The sequence below is a fragment of the Cloeon dipterum genome, chromosome 1 (assembly GCF_949628265.1).
Source record: "Cloeon dipterum chromosome 1, ieCloDipt1.1, whole genome shotgun sequence".
NCBI lineage: Eukaryota > Metazoa > Arthropoda > Insecta > Ephemeroptera > Baetidae > Cloeon > Cloeon dipterum.
This window is the reverse complement of record NC_088786.1, coordinates 7,091,398-7,111,029: the sequence shown is the minus strand read 5'-3', so window position 1 is coordinate 7,111,029 and position 19,632 is coordinate 7,091,398.

Below are 19,632 nucleotides of genomic sequence, written 5' to 3'. Positions count from 1 at the left end.
TCTTTTTCCCAGTTTTTAAGGGTTACATTGCAGTTGAAGCAGGTGGTTTTATCATTCTCACCTGAAACCGAATTTTCATTTCAATTATTCATCCACTGAATTACTTTAAGTTCAATTGATGTAGAAACAAAAAGTAAATTTGATTTGTATATTTTAACCGACTACAAATTGTAATATTAGAATCATATAATTGAACTGGGTTAGCGGGAGCTAAATTTAAATCCGACCCAAAAATCCAAATTAGTTTTAATTTGTCTGAAAAAAATATTAAAAATAAAACATCGACTCCAACTAACATTATTTGGAAAAATATTTCACCTCGATAAAAGAAGCCAGCTGCTGCCATTTTCTCTGCAGTGGGCTTCTCCTCCGGCCAGCCAGCGAAAGAATAAATTGTTTAAACTTAAGCACTATGTATTTTACACTTTCCAATCTTGAACTTATTCAAAACAGATAATAGGGTGAAATAAAGCAGAGGGTTTCAATAAAAACAAAAAACATTTTATAGAAATCCAATTTTTCAAAATTATTATTAATGGTTTATTAAACGCAAAATATGCGTTTAAAGGCATATTTTGCGTTTAAAGGATTTTCAAAATCAATCTCTATTGTATAGTCAAGACACTCGTTTAAATGAAAATTTCGCTTTAATTTATATTTTTAAGTCGATATAGTTTGTAAACTTGTGGGTTAAAATCCAAAATGGAACAATGCGGGTACTGCCAGGTTCCATTTTATATAGATGTGTTAGGCACTTCCAGGATCTGAAAATAAGGTAAAACACACGACAATTTAAGATTATTTTTCATTTCTCGATCAATTCGATATATTTTATAAACTAAATTTAAGCTCGAAATTCAAGGTGCTGCAACAAGGCAATATAGAGAATTGAAGCTATTAAAAAATCCCTAAATATTTTTCTACGAATTTGCTTGAGTTTTATAAGGTGAAATTTCCTATGCTACCTATTTAAATATTTGGTAAATACTAGTAAAAAATAAAATTGTTGACAAATGAAAACGTTGAAAATAATAATATATGATTTATATCCTTTTTGGAAGTAATCAAATGGCCATCCACCTTACCTTGTCTTTTTCAGCATTTCTATCACACATTTTCGTGCTCTTCACTTATTTTTTCCAAAATTTCCTTATTACTATTAGCAGCATTCTTCGACTCATTGACAGGATCACTGCCTCTCTTGAGTTGGTCGATGCCGGTGGTTGTTTGGTCCAGTGGCTTGGCACACGAAGTCTCCTGCACGTGTTTTTGCCCTCTGAAGCCCGCGACAAAGGGACAATCCTTGAACCACTTAGCGTGCTGTACCAAAGGGACGTCTTTTTCATCCCACCCGCTCAGAGATTTGCCACAATAAAAGCATACGACTTTATCCTCTTCACCTGAAACCAAATTTTCAATGAGTGGTTAAATTCATCTGTTCGAAATTTACGTGATATATACAAATTTTCATTGTACTGAAAAATCATTTGCCCCAGGTTGAATTGCATATTCTGGACATTTTATATTAATAGGCTTTGGGTAGAAGCCGGAACATTTTTAGAGTAATTTCGAAGAGAATGCCAAGAATTTCAAGTCCGCATGAAATATGAATACATACATTTTTTTTCTAATTTTGAAGAGTTGATAGTTTTTGCTCATTTTCTATAGAGATTTTACTGCTTATTAACTTTATTTATATCTATTTCAGAGGTTTCAGCTTTGTAAACCCCGAGCAAAACTATTCAATCATTTATTAGAAAATACCAAAAATCTGTTAATGAACTCGATTGATCAAATGCTAAATTTGAATTATACCTATATTTTAGTAACAGAAAGTGAAATGAGCAGGTAATCTTATGCAATTAAATAATATACAAAGTGGCTCATCTGCAAGGCTGAAACAGCCGTTGGATATTAATAGAATGCGTATAGTTCTCCTTATTTTTTTCTAAAAATATTATCCACTCCACACTCTGAGTAAATCGTCCAGCGAATAAATTTTCTTTTGTAATTCCCATTCAATAAATAAACCTAAGTAAAAGAAGCCTGCTTCCGCCATAGCTTTTGGGGTTGGCTTCGTCTTTGTCCAGCAATAGAAAGACGCCAGTCTCATTTCCTTGGTGTAGAATTCGGGGTGCTTCACATTTGGCATCGAAGCATTAGGAGGCAGCTCCGCATCCGTTTCATTTCCACTAGAAGGACCTAGCGGAAATCCTAGCAGCATACTTCAATTTTTTGGCGAAAATTCCACATTTTCCTTCTTACTATTCGCAGCATTCTCCGACTCATTGACAGGATCACTGCCTATCTTGAGTTGGTCGATGCCGATAGTTGTTTGGTCCAGTGGCTTGGCACACGAAGTCTCCTGCGCGTGTTTTTGCCCTCTGAAGCTCGCGACAAAGGGACAATCCTTGAACCACTTAGCGTGCTCTACCAAAGGGATGTCATTTTCCTCCCACCCGCTCAGATATATGTCGCAATAAAAGCATATAGCTTCATCCTTTTCACCTGAAACCGAATTTTCAATGAGTGGTTAAATTCATCTGTTCGAAGGTTACGTGATAGATACAAATTTTCATTGTACTGAAAAATCATTTGCCTCAGGTTGAATTGCATAATATTCTGGACATATTCTTTTATTAGGCTTTGGGCAGAATCCGGAACTTGTTTAGAGTAATTTCGAAGAAAATGGCCAGAATTTCAAGTTGGTATAAATACATACATTTTGAAGAGTTGAGAATTTTTGCTCATTTTCTATAAAGATGTTTTACTGCTTAATAATTTAATTTGTATCTATTTCAGGGGTTTCAGCAGTTTAAACCCCGAGCAAAACTATTCAATCGTTTATTAGAAAATACCAAAAGTCTGTTAATAAACTTGACTGATGAAAGGCCAAGTTTGAATCATACCTATATTTTAGTAACAGAAAGGGAAATGTGCATAAGCAGGTAATCTTATGAAATAAAATAAATACAAAGTATTAAACAGCCGTTGGATATTAATAGAATGCGTATAGTTCTTCTTATTTTTTCCTCTCAAATTTCCTCTAAAAATAATCTCTGAGTTAATTTTTGCAAAGATGAGCCACTTCATGATTTAAACTCCCCGCATAAATTTTCTTTTGTAATTTCCATTAAAAAAAATTAACCTTTGTAAAAGAAGCCTGCCTCCGCCATAGCTTTCGGGGTTGGCTTCGTCTTTGTCCAGCGAGAGAAAGACGCCAGTCTCTTTTTCATGGTTTGGAATTCGGGGTGCTTCACATTTGGCATCGTAGCATTAGGAGGCAGCTCCGCATCCGTTTCATTTCCACTAGAAGGACCTAGCGGAAATCCCAGCAGCATAAATAATTTGGCAAAAAATAAATTATTTTCGTTCAGATATATTTTTTTTTATTAAAATAGCTTTGAAGGTATTGAACCAAAACATATTTTTCATCAGCCTACAATCACTAGAGGAGGTAATGTAAGTGACAAAAATCACTATGAAAAAGTTTAAAACTTTCAAGTAGAACTGTTCGAAGTGTTAGACTTTGAGCAGACGTACTGACTTACCAGACATCTCTGACGCGTCCATCTCAGATACTATCGTGTCAGCCGGATTTTCAGCGCAGGCAGCATGCATCGGACAAAAACGCCTGGCATTCGATTTGTGTAATTCCTAAAATACTTAGGGATTTCCGACGGACTGTTGAAATATATTTAGAAATAAATGCCAGAAAAGAGATTTTTTTCCTTGGCCACTAGCTAGAAATCTTTTGAATTTATGAATAATTATTGCTTGGAGTGTCTTCAAAACATTTGTCGAATTCTTGTGTTAGCAGCTAATGTAAGGCGGACATATCAACCAACACATCTTTTACAACTACTCAGGTGCCCATAACATCCTAGTTGTATTAAAATAAAATATCATAAATACGCATTGAAAAGTTTTTAAACAAATACAAAAAGGGAACATTTAATATTAAGTGTGAATATGTCCAAAAAATCATCAGAGTTTTATTTTCAATTACACTATTAACATGTTGAACAAAAATTGGATATTGTTTGTATATTTATGAGGTCACGTTCAGGAGCCCGAATTTCAGGAGGCTGAAAGTGCCAATTTTCATCAGACCAACAAGATTTTGAACATTGAAAGCAGAAGTCTGACAAATCTTGTCCTATCGGTCAAGATAAACACCTATAGCGGCATTAATGTAAACCAATCGATTATCTTACACATTAAATTGAGATCACGTTAAACACAATTGTTAATCAGGCACTGCAAAGAAAAACTCAAAGTTTGGAGCGGTCCAAAATTTGTGAAGATTGCCAAGTGCAAGAAGATAGATCGCATGCTCATGTCCTGTGTCCTTACTCTGCACGAAAAGCTAATTAAATATGTTCTAGAGTGAATTGAAAAATTGGACAATGGTGAAATTGGTCTGGAGAGTCATTCGTATGCTCCATTTCCAGCATATATATTTGGCTCCTGACAATAAAGAGACGTGCGAAATTTCAATATTATTAGAACAATATTCAAGATTCAAGTAAACTTAATCAACGGTGGAAGTTGTTTTAATTAATTCATTTTATTTGTTCCACTTGAATTCCGCAAAGATATATTTTAAATGTACATTATGCAGTTATTTTATTTTTTGAGAGTGAAACAAATGACAAATTTTGATAATTTACTTAAAAATACCATCACACGTTATTTTAAACAATGAGCAACAAACCCCTTACAGATAAGACTAAACTGTGCCGCATCACAAATCTGATGTGCAGGCTGCCTATATTCTTCCACGACACCAAAATCGACCTATTTTTCCAGATCTGTGCAGACTGGCAGCTGTTCCTGGACTTTGATTCCAGGAATAATCATAACAAATATAGGGTTTAAAGATGCTGGTCCTTCTAATCTTGAATGAAGTTATTTAAAGCTATAGAGAAACATAAAATATGTGAATGAAATCTCTGCAATCTGAAAAATAATTATAACTTCAACCAACTTGGCATTCCTGGAATAATTAAATATCTCACCATTTTTAGAGTCCTGATCGATATCGGTTGAAAGTGTCCGATTTTGAGACATATTGGCTCAGCAGCTCGCAAGCCGATGAGCTTGACAAACGCAAGATTGTCCGAATTGTACGTCCACCAAGCTGAGCTTCGACAGGAATAAACAAGCTTTACACTCTATTAAATCAGACATAATGAATCACAAAAAGTAGAGATAAATTTTATTGAATACCTCGTCAGTAACTTCACTGGCGTGGCTGCAAATTGCCGAGAAGAGTACAGTAACTGCTGCAATATACTGCAGCAAAGCGATGAATCGGAAAAATTCTCCAAGGTCAATCTAAAAGTGACTGGAAACGGCTGACACTAAATACAAATGAAATATTATGAAAACCTTGGCAGCGATGAAAGCCAAAGTGCACTGCGCCATCAGAATCGCCCACATCTCGACCATCACAGAATTGGAGAAACTCAAGTTGATTGTATCTGAGAGACTGGGAAAGTTTATTTATAATAAAATAGTATTTCAATTCACGCTAACTTGAAAATTTTCAAATGCAGTTTGTGGCAGTAAATTAGTATTTTCCTCACTCTCTGGTTATATTTCTTGTTTTTCGCTAGTGATGCAGGCTCGTAATCTATGCTCGACATCACTTTGATTGGGTCAGCAAGAACGCTAAGAACTTCGTTCATGTGTTTGATGAGTAAAGTGCACGAAGTGGCAAGGGAAACGTAGAAAGCGATGAATCCCAAAACGATAATTAAATTCAGAAACATGCTCAGTGACGAGAAGATGAAAAAAATGCGATGGATAAAAGGATACTGGCTTTGACGAAAAGGAATCAAAATTGGAATTGGTGTGGGTTTTTTAGAGGTAAAAATAAACACGGGCAAAACATTGATAAGGATCAGCACGACAATGATAAACAGAAACTTCGGCACCACTCGCAGTCGCTTCTTTAACTCCTCAAATGAATTCCTTGCCTGAAAGATAGTCCGATTAACAAAAAATAAAATTTTTAAAATAGAAATACCTGAAGGGGCACTTTTTTCATTTTAAATGCATCCGTCAAAAGGTCTCTCCAGAGCCGTTTATTTGAATCCATCGCGTGTATTTTCTGCAGAACAGAGGCAAGCCTCAGTAAAACGAGATAGATGAACGCCTTGTCCGACAATTCATGCGTTTCCATGTAAAGGTTGGCCAGGGTAAGAAGCAAGCATGTCAAGTTTAAGACGAATGTGGTGATTTTCACGGTAGTTGTTAGAAAATCGAAGAACCTGATGCCTGGCTGGTCGATCCATAGGCCATACGGTGAGAGTAGAATTTTTGCTACTACAAAAACTCTACTTATGTCTAGGGGAATTCTACAATCTTTCTGTAAATTAGATTAATCATAAGAATTTGAAATTAATACAGCATGCAAGTAAGATATGCCTGGTTAAACAAGACCATTCTGGTGCTTAGCGTGTTGCAAGACTGAGAGACAAATGCACGAAATGTAATTTGGAGCATGTGGCCGAAACGCCTCTTTAAGTATGGCGTTGGATCGACGGTTTAATTGCTACACCAGAAGATAAATGTCAACGTGTCACGTCCTTTTGTGTCAGGCACAAAACCAATTTTGCTCTGTTAATTAAAAAGTCAAACAAAAAAATGCTCATCACAATATTTTTTTAACATCTTTTCCTTATCTCTATGTGTGTACATTTATTTTTAATAAATTTATGTTTTTAATATTTTAGAAAAAAATCTCTCTCTGCTTTGTAATTAGAGTTTTATGTTGTTCAAATACCACTTCAATCTATTTAATGTATTCTGAGTATTTTCAAGAGGCCTTTCCTTTACTGCTTGTCTGTGGGAGTTTGATAATGTTCATTAAGTAGCTTCCTTGGCCTGATTATTATTGCAATTTCTCACTACAGGAAGGCACATTGAATCCCAGGGGCCAGGAGTGAATGCTTTATGACATTTTAAAACGGACGAGTTGTATATGATTCTTGGAAACTTCCTTAACGATAAGTGGTGGAAAAGCTCCTCGAGGGCCAAAAGGGTCTAGAGGGGCTTTTCATCTTGAATGCTCCACACGGTATGCGTAAAAGCTGAAAAATACCAACAAAATAGACCAAATAATTGTTTAAAAAAAATTTATTCAAGTGCATAGTATGAAGTTGATAGAGTTAACAACTCTGCACTCTTAAAAGTAAAAATATATATGAGTGAAATATATTCCAAGGGTCAGAACGATTGCCTATGATTTTAAAGATGTTGAAATTTAGACTTTATTAGCAGTCTCTTTTAAGCCAGTTTTACTTGGCAAAAAATGAATTTGGCGATATTCTTTTATTTTTAGGACAGTCAAATTTTGTATAACAGAAAAATATAATCAGAAAAGTGCATTTTTGCCAAATTTATTCACATATTCACATCAGCCCCATTCATCAAATATAAAAAATAATTTTTGCAGGAATGGTTCCGAATAAAACGCAAATCATAAGGATTCTTGCAAGTTTGTTGAAATACTATTACAAAAATTGAAATGAAAATATGTTGAAACCTGCCGTGTCTAATAAATAAATAAATATAACTTGTGCTTTTATAGCAAAGATATTCTGTTTGCGATGAGTGGTCACAACAACTTCTTTCCAAGCCGGGCATAAATCATTATGTGAATTTCACTCGGCAGCTCGTCGACGCTTAAAAATGAATTCGCTTTGCTGAGCCGTCTTTGGGCGTCTCGTGCTTGGCGAGGCAGGGAGGCAGCCAGATTGAGGGCATTTCTTATTTACAAGCCTACCCTGGAGATTTCCCTTGCGTGCACTCCACGTATGTACACGTATTATGTCTTGCTCTGACTTCTTTATCTCGAGCGGGAACTAATACAAAACAGTGAGAGCACCAGGCTTGCTATACACGCCGAGCATAAAGAATCAGCCCAGAAGTGCGCGGTTATTCATCTAATATTTATAGCAATTTTATGTGGCTCCTCTCGCATGAGCTACGCCGCTACCTGATCATCATATATACAACTTTTTTTCGCCGGGAGACCGCAGAAATTACTGCCGCCACGCGTTGATGTTGTGACTAAAATCTCATAGGATTTGTCTCTGCGTCAGCGAGCAAGCCAGCACCGCCGTTTCAAATTTTCATGCCGTCCATCATCAGCCAGCCGGAACGCGGCCTGTCCGCTTCACGTATTGATTCAACAAACTGCCTTTCCATATGTGTGTGTTTTTATTCCAAATTTTAAAGCATCATTGTAACGCAGAGCTTGACACAGCAGCTAATTCACATTTAACATTAGAAATTTCCTCAAGCAAAGCATAAAGATCAATTTATGCCCATGACAATAATTATATTAGTAACGCTGAAAAATATTTTTAAGATGTCAACTGGAAGAATAAGATCACAAATTAGAATAAATTAATTTTCTCTTTTAAAATCTTAAAAACTTTGCTGCGCTTTTCTAGTTTTTAATCCATAAAATCCTTTGAAGGTGAAATTTAAATATTAGCATAATTTTAAAAGAAGAAGTAAACGTGCGATCAGCTATAGACACAACCAAGTGTCAGTCAATAAAAAAATTAAACGAGAAGAATTCAAGGGCTTCACTTGACGTTTTTCACAAAGGAGCCCTATAATCCAATTCAGATAACTATAATTTGATTAGTCACGGAATGCTTTACGACACGAAAGTCTATTTATTGTAGGCGTGCAATTATTTTCCTTGCATTTAATTTTCCTTTCCTATGCTTCAGCCCGTTGAATTCATTTGCCGGAGAAACATGAAGTACGAGAACGAAATCTCCAAAATCTGCGAATATACAAGTATAAGTTTATTAAAAAAATCAATTTAAGAGGAATTGCAAGTTTACAGCCACAAAGGTTTGAACTGACAACTTGTAGAACGGCCCGGCCCGCTGGTCAAATGCACGTCCTCTGTACTGCAGACCATCATGATTTGAATAGTCTGCTGGTTGTCTCGATTCCACGTCCACCAAGCCGTGCTTTCAATCGAAGTTGGAACCATTGCCACCTGTTACACGAAACACGTTCACTGATTAATTTACGGAAAATCAGTTGCAGTACTTTTTAATAATTAATATACCATATCAGAAATGTCGGAAGCAGCAAAGCAGCTCACGCCGAGAAAAGACGTCATAACAAGTATGTTTTGAACGAGAACCACTTGTCTCAGGAAAGGCAAGCTGCTGGTCTTCAGAGTCGAGATAGAATTTTATGAAATTAAATTAACTGATGAATAAATATATCAGTATCATTACGCTTGCTAGAGGGAAAATCCAGGAGCATTGCATGAGGAGCATTCCCCACACATCAACCAGCATTGTGCTTCCAAATATCTTGTTTACCTCTCTGATGAAACTTTAAAAAAATTAATTTAATTTCTCTTCCTGTCTATTTCTAAAGTTAATGATATGTTTTCAAGATTAAGAAAGTATATACCTGGCTATTTATTTTTAAAAAATTTGAACTCGTTATAAATATTGGGAATAAATTAAACCAGGCTTCATCCTCGTTGCAAAATTGTCGTTTTAATATCTCAACTATAGTTTCAACGTCATCCAGTACGTTCTATTCATGAGGCAGTTGAGGCTAGCTTCAAAGACCAAATGTCTTTCGCGTTTTTATTGTATTTGGTGAAAGCTATATGGGTTTAAAATGTTCCCGATCTAATCTTAAGACGTATTTCTTATTTGTATTGGATTGTAATGGGTTCAAGAACGTAAGTGGTATAGATCCTTTTTTCTTTCTTGATATATGTACATAAATTTAATAAATAACTGTCCCTTGCATAGAAAATATGAAGTCCACAGACGAATAAATTTTTGCTTAAATATAAAAAGTAAGGTTTTTTCCTAAGACGTTTTAAAAAAATTGTTTTGATAAAATCTGAATTTGAAGTAAATCTTACGCTAGGCTGCGATTATGGTGTTGAACGGCGTAGGTCAGGAAGACGTTGACCTTCTCGTTTAGAGCCTCCCTCTCCATGTCTGACAAGTTTTCCGCAATGTTGATGGTTTGCAGGCTTTGCAAAACCGCATTTAAATGCGTGAAAATTAACAGTCCAAGCCTGGCGATGAGTGTGTAAAAAACGAAAAATCCAACATTTGCGAGAATAAAGGGGGGGGGGGGAAGCATAAAACGTTGAGGCCAAATACGAAGTACGTACGTAGCAGTAGTAGCATTTTGGTTCTGATCTGACAGAAGCCAAGCGGGCGTCAGGAAATTTGTGATGGAGAATTGAGTTGATCATCGACGGTAAAAAGCCAGGGCAATTATTGAAATTATCCAAATCGGTCCATGAGCGATGGCGGCCACCGCGACCCAGACGATCAGTTTCTTCGTTTTTGAACAATTGGCGGCGAATGCGTCGAATTCCTGCCGAGCCAGGGACGGCACCCTGACGCACTCAAATGCATCCCTGAAGAGCCTCCGGATTCGCTGTGCCCGTAGCTTGAGAATAAAATACTTTTGGAGCGACGAGAACTGACGCACGACGAATACGGCCACAAACGTTGCCTCTCTCAGTGACTTTTTCTCGAAGGTGAAATTTTTGGCGAAGGTCAGCAGCGAAAAGAGGGTCATGCAGAACAAAATGTAGGTCGTGAATACTTTCCTTAAGATGAGACGTGGTCTTGAAATGTGTGCCTCAGAGAACTCGAACCATAAGTTCAGTTTTCCTAGCAGAAACTTTGCGGGCAACATCAATTGCGAAATGTCAACGCTTAAAATCGCGTCTGGCTCCATTGTTTCGCTGCCTGAGCTACACGCGACGCAGAGGGCGAATGAAATTCACAGACAGGCGTTCTGTTAATTACTGTCGGTTGCAGCGTGAGAAAAGCCGCAGGTTGAGACGCAAAACGAAACAAAATCATTCATGAAAATTGCTTCGCGTTTGAATCGAAGACTTTGAAAAGTTAATCAACACACCTAAGACGGTAAATTTATTAATTTATGCTGGCCAATTTTGTATCTGTCCATAAAATAAAAATATTTGTTATTGAAAAAAGTGCCTCAATTAGATACATTCAGTACATAAAAAGATTCTACAACTTAAATCAAGGAACAATTTTAATTAAAATATATATTTATATTCTTATCACTAACTCTTCCCTGTGCCTTTAATTAACTCTACATCAAATATAACTTGAAGGTAAATTTGAGTAAATACATTTTTGAACTCATGAAATAATAATTTATAATTATCTCTGAGACAATTCAAGTATCCTTTTTTGTTAACCAATTCCTTACTTTATCATATAAAATATTACATCAAACTAAAAATTAAAGTAATTCTCACACTTTAAAAATGATTAATGTACATAGAATTTGAAATAATTTGTATAATTCAGAGATTTAATCTCTCCAGCAAAGCATAAAAAATGCGAGTCATATCTCACGATTATGGTTGGGAGTTTAGAACAATTTCTGTGCATTTGTCGTATTTAAAGGCGCTGAATGAGAACAAATCGCTCAATTTAAAAAAAAAACCGCTGGGAAACAAGAAAGAAAATTAATGAACCTTAGAAACTCTCTAAAATTCCAGGAAACTTGTTACGCCTAGTAAACAATAAACTCATAAATTTATCTCTTCCATTGCCGCATAGCCAGTGCATATAAAAAATCATCCACTTTTAGATAAAAAATAAATATAATTTTAATTTTTTGACCTATTAATTGCACTGATAATTTAACAAAAATAACTGCACGCAGCTAGCATGATTTTCAAATGCTGAGGAATCTCTCCCTTCTTGAAATCTCATTTTAAATCCCATAAAAGTTTTCCCAAAAATTCTCATGCCCGACGAACGGAATCAAAATCTGCTGCGGAAATATGGTCAAATATTGAAACGTTTCGGAGAAATTTGGTGAACTGTAAACTCTTGGTTATTGCACACATTCTAGTAAATAATTATTAAAGAACCACTGAGGTGAACTTTCGTCGGTACTTCAAAGTTTGGAAACGCTCATTGGCATATTTAATTGTTGCGGTAATCGCCATTATTGACTTAACAATCAGTCTCAACACGTTGTTTTAATTACAAAATGGAGCAAATTTTCAACTCAATGGGCCTATAAAACCAACAATCAACTGTAAACACCTGCTTATTGTAGCCGACAATTTTAATAAGTTTTAGTTAGTGCTCTTTTTCAATCCACTTTTCATTTTAATGATTTAATTTGATAATTTAAATTTGTCTCAAGCTCACCGCAGACGAAATCCTTTACCTGAGAATGTTGCCATTTTTTACATTTTAATTGTGTAGTCGTGCTAGCCGTGGTGGAGAGGCAAACAATGGCAACAGTCGCAGCAGCAGCAGCAGTGGAGGCGGCGGCGGCAGCGACAATTTCAGGGGTAGTTTAGCAGGCGGAATGAAATAATTCTAATCTTTTTATGCGCTACCTGCTTGCCGGCCGCGCGCAATATAATCATCATTTGCGCGCTCACACCGCCGCCGCCGCAGTGGCTCTTTGGTATGCAAATTGCTTCGGCCGTGGCGAGGATAAATACAAAAAAGGGGACAATGCTTTGCGCCAAAGAATGAGAGACCCTGGCTTTGTGCAACAATGGAATGGCGAATCTCGGCTGCAAAAAGTCGTCGGCACAGGAACGCGCCATATTAAAATAACACTTTCACAAACAAAACTGAAAATATGGAGCCGGCATTCCCGCGGCCTTTGTCCCTGCGCGCCTGCAAAGAGACTTTTTGTCTCCCGCCATAAGCACGCGAATTCCCGCCTTTGAGCGGGAAAATTCCAATCGATTTGCCAGTGTTCGGCTTAACCTGACGATTTGCATGCTTCTGACGCAGAGGAATAAGAACAAAGGGGCATTTATTTGGATCAAACTTCCACCAGATCCTTTAAAAGGAAGTAAGCTAAATTTTATTTCTTATGTTTAACAATAAAAATACAAATAATTTACAAGTATTATATATTTAAAAAAAATATTTTTTCTCAATAAAAAAAATAAGGAAGAGTTTTACTTTAAATTTGACTTTTACCTTTTTTTAAAGAATAATTTAGTTCTTTAATGTAGCACTGACAATGAGCCCTAACAGTAACATTCAATTAATTTATATTGCATGCAGATATGTGTTTCTAAGTGTGCGAGTTGTGAGTTACCTATATTATTACCTTTTAAACAATGCAATATTCATATTAATCAGGACTCGTTTTCTCAGAATAGATAAAAACCAAAATTATATAAGCTATAAAGGTAAATTATTTGTTGACGGGATTAATAGAGAGGATGAAGGTGATATACTTCTAATACAGTATAGTAAATACGCGTGAATAAATACATAGGAGCTTTTGATTTCTTTTGATCGAATATTTAACAAAAAGTTTAACATTTGCATATTTATGACGATTCAAGTAGTGCTAACTGCTAACAACACGGCTTAGTGTTACGCTGTTTGTATATTCAGGAGTCATTCAGGTGGTCCATCCTCTAATTGCGGCTTCCATATAATAAATTATGCATGCATTTGTCTGTCAAACAACATCAGCATCGGTAGCGCAGAGAGACGATTGCTCCGGTTTACGGTCGAGCAGCTGTAGAGCGATGAGCAGGAAAATCACACCACTAGACAGTTGCATTGTTTGTCCATGCTAATTCCTTCCAGCTCCGTCGGCTTGCTGACCGCTTAGAATTGCAGAGTGGCTATTAGTTTTTTTTATTCTTCCACTGCATTTGCAATTTATACTGGAGAGACCGTGCCTGACAATTTCTTATTTGAATTGCTGTCAAAATGTTTTAAATTTGGTTTCTTATACACAATCATAACAGAAAATGCTTTTTCCAGATAAGACAATGAGGTTTAGGTTAACCTAGTATTTTAAATCTTTCTAATTTCATTTGAATAAATTGCATAATTGTTTTTTTTTTAAATTGCTTTGCGATTCCCTGTTCTCTGTGCTTTAATTTTGTGTTCGAATTGCGTTCGTCATGCACTAGAAAGGTAACTGTGTCGTGGAAATGTTATTCTGATTGTGAGCTATCAGTGACACCTTTTTATTTGTTTCCAATCAAGGAGATAAAAAATTGCAGGGGATTTTTTAAGAAATTAATGTGAATGTCATTTAGGTGTTAGTTTTAGCATTTAAATCCCCGTTCTAATATTTGTGGACCATTCAGTGCAGAGGTGGTGAAAATTTTAGAAAACTTTGAATATACCTTAAAGTATTCTTTTTAATCCTTTAAATAATAATTGCATTACCGTTTTAAAGATACATTCATCAACTTAATGAAATTATTGCTTAATTAAAAATGATTTAAATTCAGTTTTCACTCAAATAATTACAATTTTAATGGGCCATGAATCTCGAGCGTTGTACAAGTTATCAGATAATTTTTATGGTTCACCCCGTGGCTGTGCCGCGAATGAGGAAAGGCTGCGGTCGTTTTCGGTGCAGCGCAGCATAGAGAAGCGAACAGGCAGGCGCTCGCTTTCATTTGTATATGGGTCTTGTGGGAAATTACAGAGGTTTGCTGCAACGGAGGCGTCAGAGAGAGAAGCAGGGAGGCGGCGAAAGGGTGTTTCTTCGCGTGCACACCCGAGTTTCAGACCTGGCTGCTGCTGCTGCTGCTGCTGCTGTGTCGCGACGAATGTCATGCGCGCCGTTTTACTTTTAAGATCTCAATAAAGCAGCAGACGTCCTGCTCGCCGGCGCACTTAAGGCGGATTACCCACATTTTCTTCAGCCCTTAATGCCGAATAACGCGGCGGCTCCGCTCGCAGTACTGTATACACACAACGACGCAACCACACCAGCAACAACTGCCGTCTTTTATTTTCGATTTGCCCGAGCGGAACGCGCTGCATACGCTGCACGCCGTTTAAACCTTTGCTGAAGCCTTGGTATACATGAGAATTTTCTGCGCATATTTACATATTATTATATGGTGCAACTGTTAAGTGCAGGTTGAGGAGCAGCCGCGTGGAACTATGGAAAATGAGGTGCTATTTAGTGCAGAAATGGCTGCTTGATAGGAATAATTTTCCTTTGATGTTATACCATTAACATTTCATAGGAATCAGTCATCTTGTTGAATAAAAGCTGTCATAAAACTTTGAAATTTTTCTAGGAGCTAAATTTGCTAAAAAATGGTTTAGTTTTTTTATATTCTAAACAATCATGTACCCTTAATAAAAATTGCAACTCTTGTTCATTTTTTCCAAATATTCCACAAAATCATTTCAATTGCGTGTCTGTCGATTTGCTATTTTTTCCCTCCAAAATTGCCCTATTTTAGCCTCAATCGAGTCATTTTTGTTTATGACGTCATCTTTTTATCAGATCCATATTGAATTGGAAAAGCTTGAATTATGAGGAAAATAAATAATATTTTTATCAATAAGACAACTCTGTTACAGCTAATTTCCATTCTGAAACGACCAAAAGGTACTCGGGCATTCGGGAGATGGGTGGAATTTAGCTGAAATTCGACTCCGCGCTCGATTAATCTGGCAACCACGAGTTCTTGCGTCACCAGGTTGAAAATGAGCACTTGTAGCGTTTGACGAGAGCCGCCATTCGCCATTCGACCGACCATTCAATGGCTTAGCATTGGAGGTTAGGAGGGAGGGAAATCAATTTCCAAGTGATGGAATTAGCACTGCAGAAACAATAGGATGTGTCTGTCGGTCTCGCACTTCCTTTATCTCTCTGGGGCCGAGCGAGCGGCTGCTCAGTGCCCAATAAGCTGCTCTACTGTTGAGACTTGACGCGTTGCCGAGTGAGAGAGCGAGCGAAGGCTTGTTATTTCGCCCTTGTACACACGCAAATTGGACGCCAGGCGAAACACTCGGCTGCTTGCGAGCGAGGTGATAACCCCGCCGAGCGATCGCGTCACAATGGCCAAAAATCACTTTTGCAATCAAATTGGCTCGTCACCCCATAGGGTCGCTGAATTTAGTCAATCGGGTAAGATTGTGTTACAGATAAAAGTTTACAATTAATTCGTAAAAAATTGTTTAATTACATATATTATGTATTTTCTAAAATATTGTGTTAAAAAGTAAAAATTAAATTAATGACTAAATATATTAATTGAAATGGCTATAAATTGTAGCTTCATGTTTATAATATTTTTATTAAATAATTTGGATAATTTCGAATTTAATAAAATTAATCAGATAAAGCAATAATAACATATTTTTAACGCTCAAGTTAAATAATTTATGATGTACACCGTTACATAAAAAGTATTGCTAGAGTTAGAAATATTGGAATTTTTTGGGTTTGGTCCAGCATTTTATCTACTATCGATACTTGTGAGGAAACGAATCAATTGATGGATAATATTTATTTCTTGGAAACGTCCCTGAATATTCGAATTAAGGGGCTCTGAAAATTGCAGACAGCTGACCTTGTTCGAGGTAATATTTTTTAACTTTTTGACCAGAGTTTCAGGTCATGTAGCCACATTTTGGTTATTTAGGCAAAAATTTAAATGAATTTTAACTTAATGCACTTTTTGCGAAAGAACATTTATGTTTGAAGAAGCCAATAGATGGCACCAGCGGTTGCTGTCAATTTTATTAAGACTCTGCTGTGCATTTAACCCTAAAATGATTTCATTTAGTATTGAAAAATGGTTCAGCCAATTACCGCCGTAATCAACACTGATGCATGACGTCACAATTTACTGTCCACAATGTTTATCCAGTGATTTTAGGCGCCCAATTCCAAAAATTCCAATGGCACTTACTTAGATTTTCAGATTTTCTATCTAAACAAAAGGATTATAGACCTTTTTTAATCCATGTCCTTCAATCAAACTTCGAGTTGATTCCTCGATCATTCCAATAAAAAAGAGTCAATTTTTTCTCGAATAGAGAGTTAGATTCCACCGCCGGATCGAGGAGGAAAACTCAACAATAACGTGCACGTTGGTTGCATCGATCCGCGTCAATGCATTTAGCCGGCTGATGAGATTTTCTTTTCTATCTCGACCCTCGCAGATGTGGCAACTCGATGAACGGCCCCGGCGAAATGAATGGATATCGACGGTTGACGGCTGCTCAATTCGTGGCGTTGACGCGCGCTGCCTCTAAGCCTGGTTAACTGCAGAACTGCGATAGCCAAATAATACCACCGCCACCGACCATCGTGACTAATGCGTGATCAGCAAAGCCTCTACTTTTGGGCTCCGAGCCTTTTGATTTCACCCCTTTTATCTTGAATCAAAGTTGGCTTCATAATTTTTACTGGTGTCCGAATGGTATGAAAGAATTTCTTTAATTAATTTTAATGACTTGAGAATTCCTGAAAATTGTTGTACTTATTTTTCAACTTTTGTAACCTCAGTTAGTTTTAGAATAATTTTTGGGCTAGCATTATTATCGTTATTAGAGAGGAAAATGATAATAAGTATGAGTCACATGCGACATTAATTAAGGACTATAATATATGAAAACTTATCTATTTTCTAGACTCCATTCTAAACTCTTGGTGTTTCGAAATCCCTCATACTTTCACTCAAGGGATAAAAAATAAAATTGATATTCCAGAGATAAATGTTCCAAAATTTTAAAATTAAAATAATAGCAATTTATAGAATTTTTGAACGCATTAAATTTTAGTCTAAAATATTAAAATTTATAAGGTTTTAGTCAGCTTTAAATCATAAAATGGCTTGTAAATAATGGACCCAATTTGATTGACCGTTGAGGGACGACTGTGGCGCCACGTGGACTGCAGGTACAAACCGAGAGGAAAAATGGAGTGAACTTGGTGCACACACACACACACACACACACACTTTTCCTCTTTTAAATAAACAGTTGGAAATGAAAGGAAAGAGAGAGGCTGGCTGGATATTTGAAGCTGCTCTTCGCTCTCTTCCTTTCTTTCTGCAAAGGCGCGCACACAAAGTTTGCCCTCTTTTTCTTTTCTCTTTCTATATTCAGTGAGTCTTCAAAGGGAGCGAGTGTGCCGACCGACGAACCAACGAGAAAGAGTCAAGTACAGCTGAGATAATGCAGGTGCTTCCGGCAGACCGAGCGAAATTTTATGTAGATCAGAGTGGGGGACGTGAAGAGTAGTTCGCAAATTAGTCATATATCTGGTTTTGGAATGATTAATTTTATATAATAATAAAGAGAACAATGTTTATTTTGACCTTCGTATGAAAAATTCAACTTACAATTTAAAAATGTTGCAATAAACATGTTTTTTGCTAAACATAATATTCTGATTGGAAAAACGCGTCTTAAATTTTATGGCAAAACGAGTTGTTTTCAAAATCTATAAAATTGCAAAAATGTTGATGAAAATGAATATATTTAAATTTTCACAGTGCGTTGAAGAGGTTTGCAAACTCATAAATTTTTTTTTAACCTCCAATTATTTTTGGCCCTCTCAAAGTGATAGGACATTTGAGAAAACAATTATTTGTATAAATAAGTTCAACAAAAAGTCTAGTAAATACGTATTAATCCAGTAAGCTCATTTTGCATTCGAAGCATTATTCAATTGACATTTGAGTCGTACATAGTTACCCTTTTGATTTCTAAGAATGACTATTCTAGCCAAAAAAACTACCTAACACGGATTGTTGGTTAAAAAAAAACTATGTATACATGTACTAAAATGACAATAAAAATTTAGGGAGAAAAATATAATTTAAATTTTGAAGTCTTGGTGCCACTTTTTAAAGTTAAAAGTTGTTTATAGGCCAAGAAAGTTAACTAATTAAGAAAAAATTCCCTTTATCGCTTGTTAGAATTGATATCAACATTTTAAACCAAAATTCAAATTTTTGTTGCACTAAATAATCCTATTGAAGTATTTTGCTTGAAGGTCGAAAAGCTGCTCATCGCCAATAAAATAGGTAGATAGGAATTTTGTTTATTATTAATGATATTATTGGCTTTCTTTTTAATTGTTTTGTTCTGATTTTTTATTTTATGTACCATTTTTTTGATTATTAAATTTTGCTGTTCATGAAATAGGGCTTCGGGTTAGAAGCCGAAACTAGTTGTTGAGCTTCGAGGAATATGTCCGAAATTTCAATTTAATATGAATAAAATTTTGTTTTTGAAATTATTAAACGAAAATTTCCCGTTTAGAGAATTAATCATTTTTTCTGTTTTGATCTTGAATTCTTAGTACTACACCGAGCAAGCAGAAGATGCAGCGTCCACGTTAAATGTTAATTTGGCATGAAAGCGGGGATGACGCTGCACAAGGTTGTTTGCACGGCAGTTTTTCACATCCCTCTGCATCCAACGACAGAGTATATGGACGGTTTTTATCTATTCAGGCTGGTCACATGTGTGGCGGCCGCAAAATTCGCTCACTCGCTCGCATCCAGTAATATCGGGCCGGCACAAGTGCTGCGGCTCCCACTCGAAAGGCGTTTTATGCATTATTGACCGGGATGAAAAATGACACGCAGCATCCACAAGTACAAATATAGAATATCAGGTGGGCGCGTAGTCCATAAATTCAGTCGCATTTGTGTTGCTAAGTAGAGCGCATCTATTAATCTGAAAAAATTGATTTTTTTTAAACCGTCCCAAAGAGTGTGAGTAAAAAATTAGATGAAAATTGGTCAAAAGAAAATCTTCCGTTATTTGTGGCTCAAATCTTGTTTTTTGA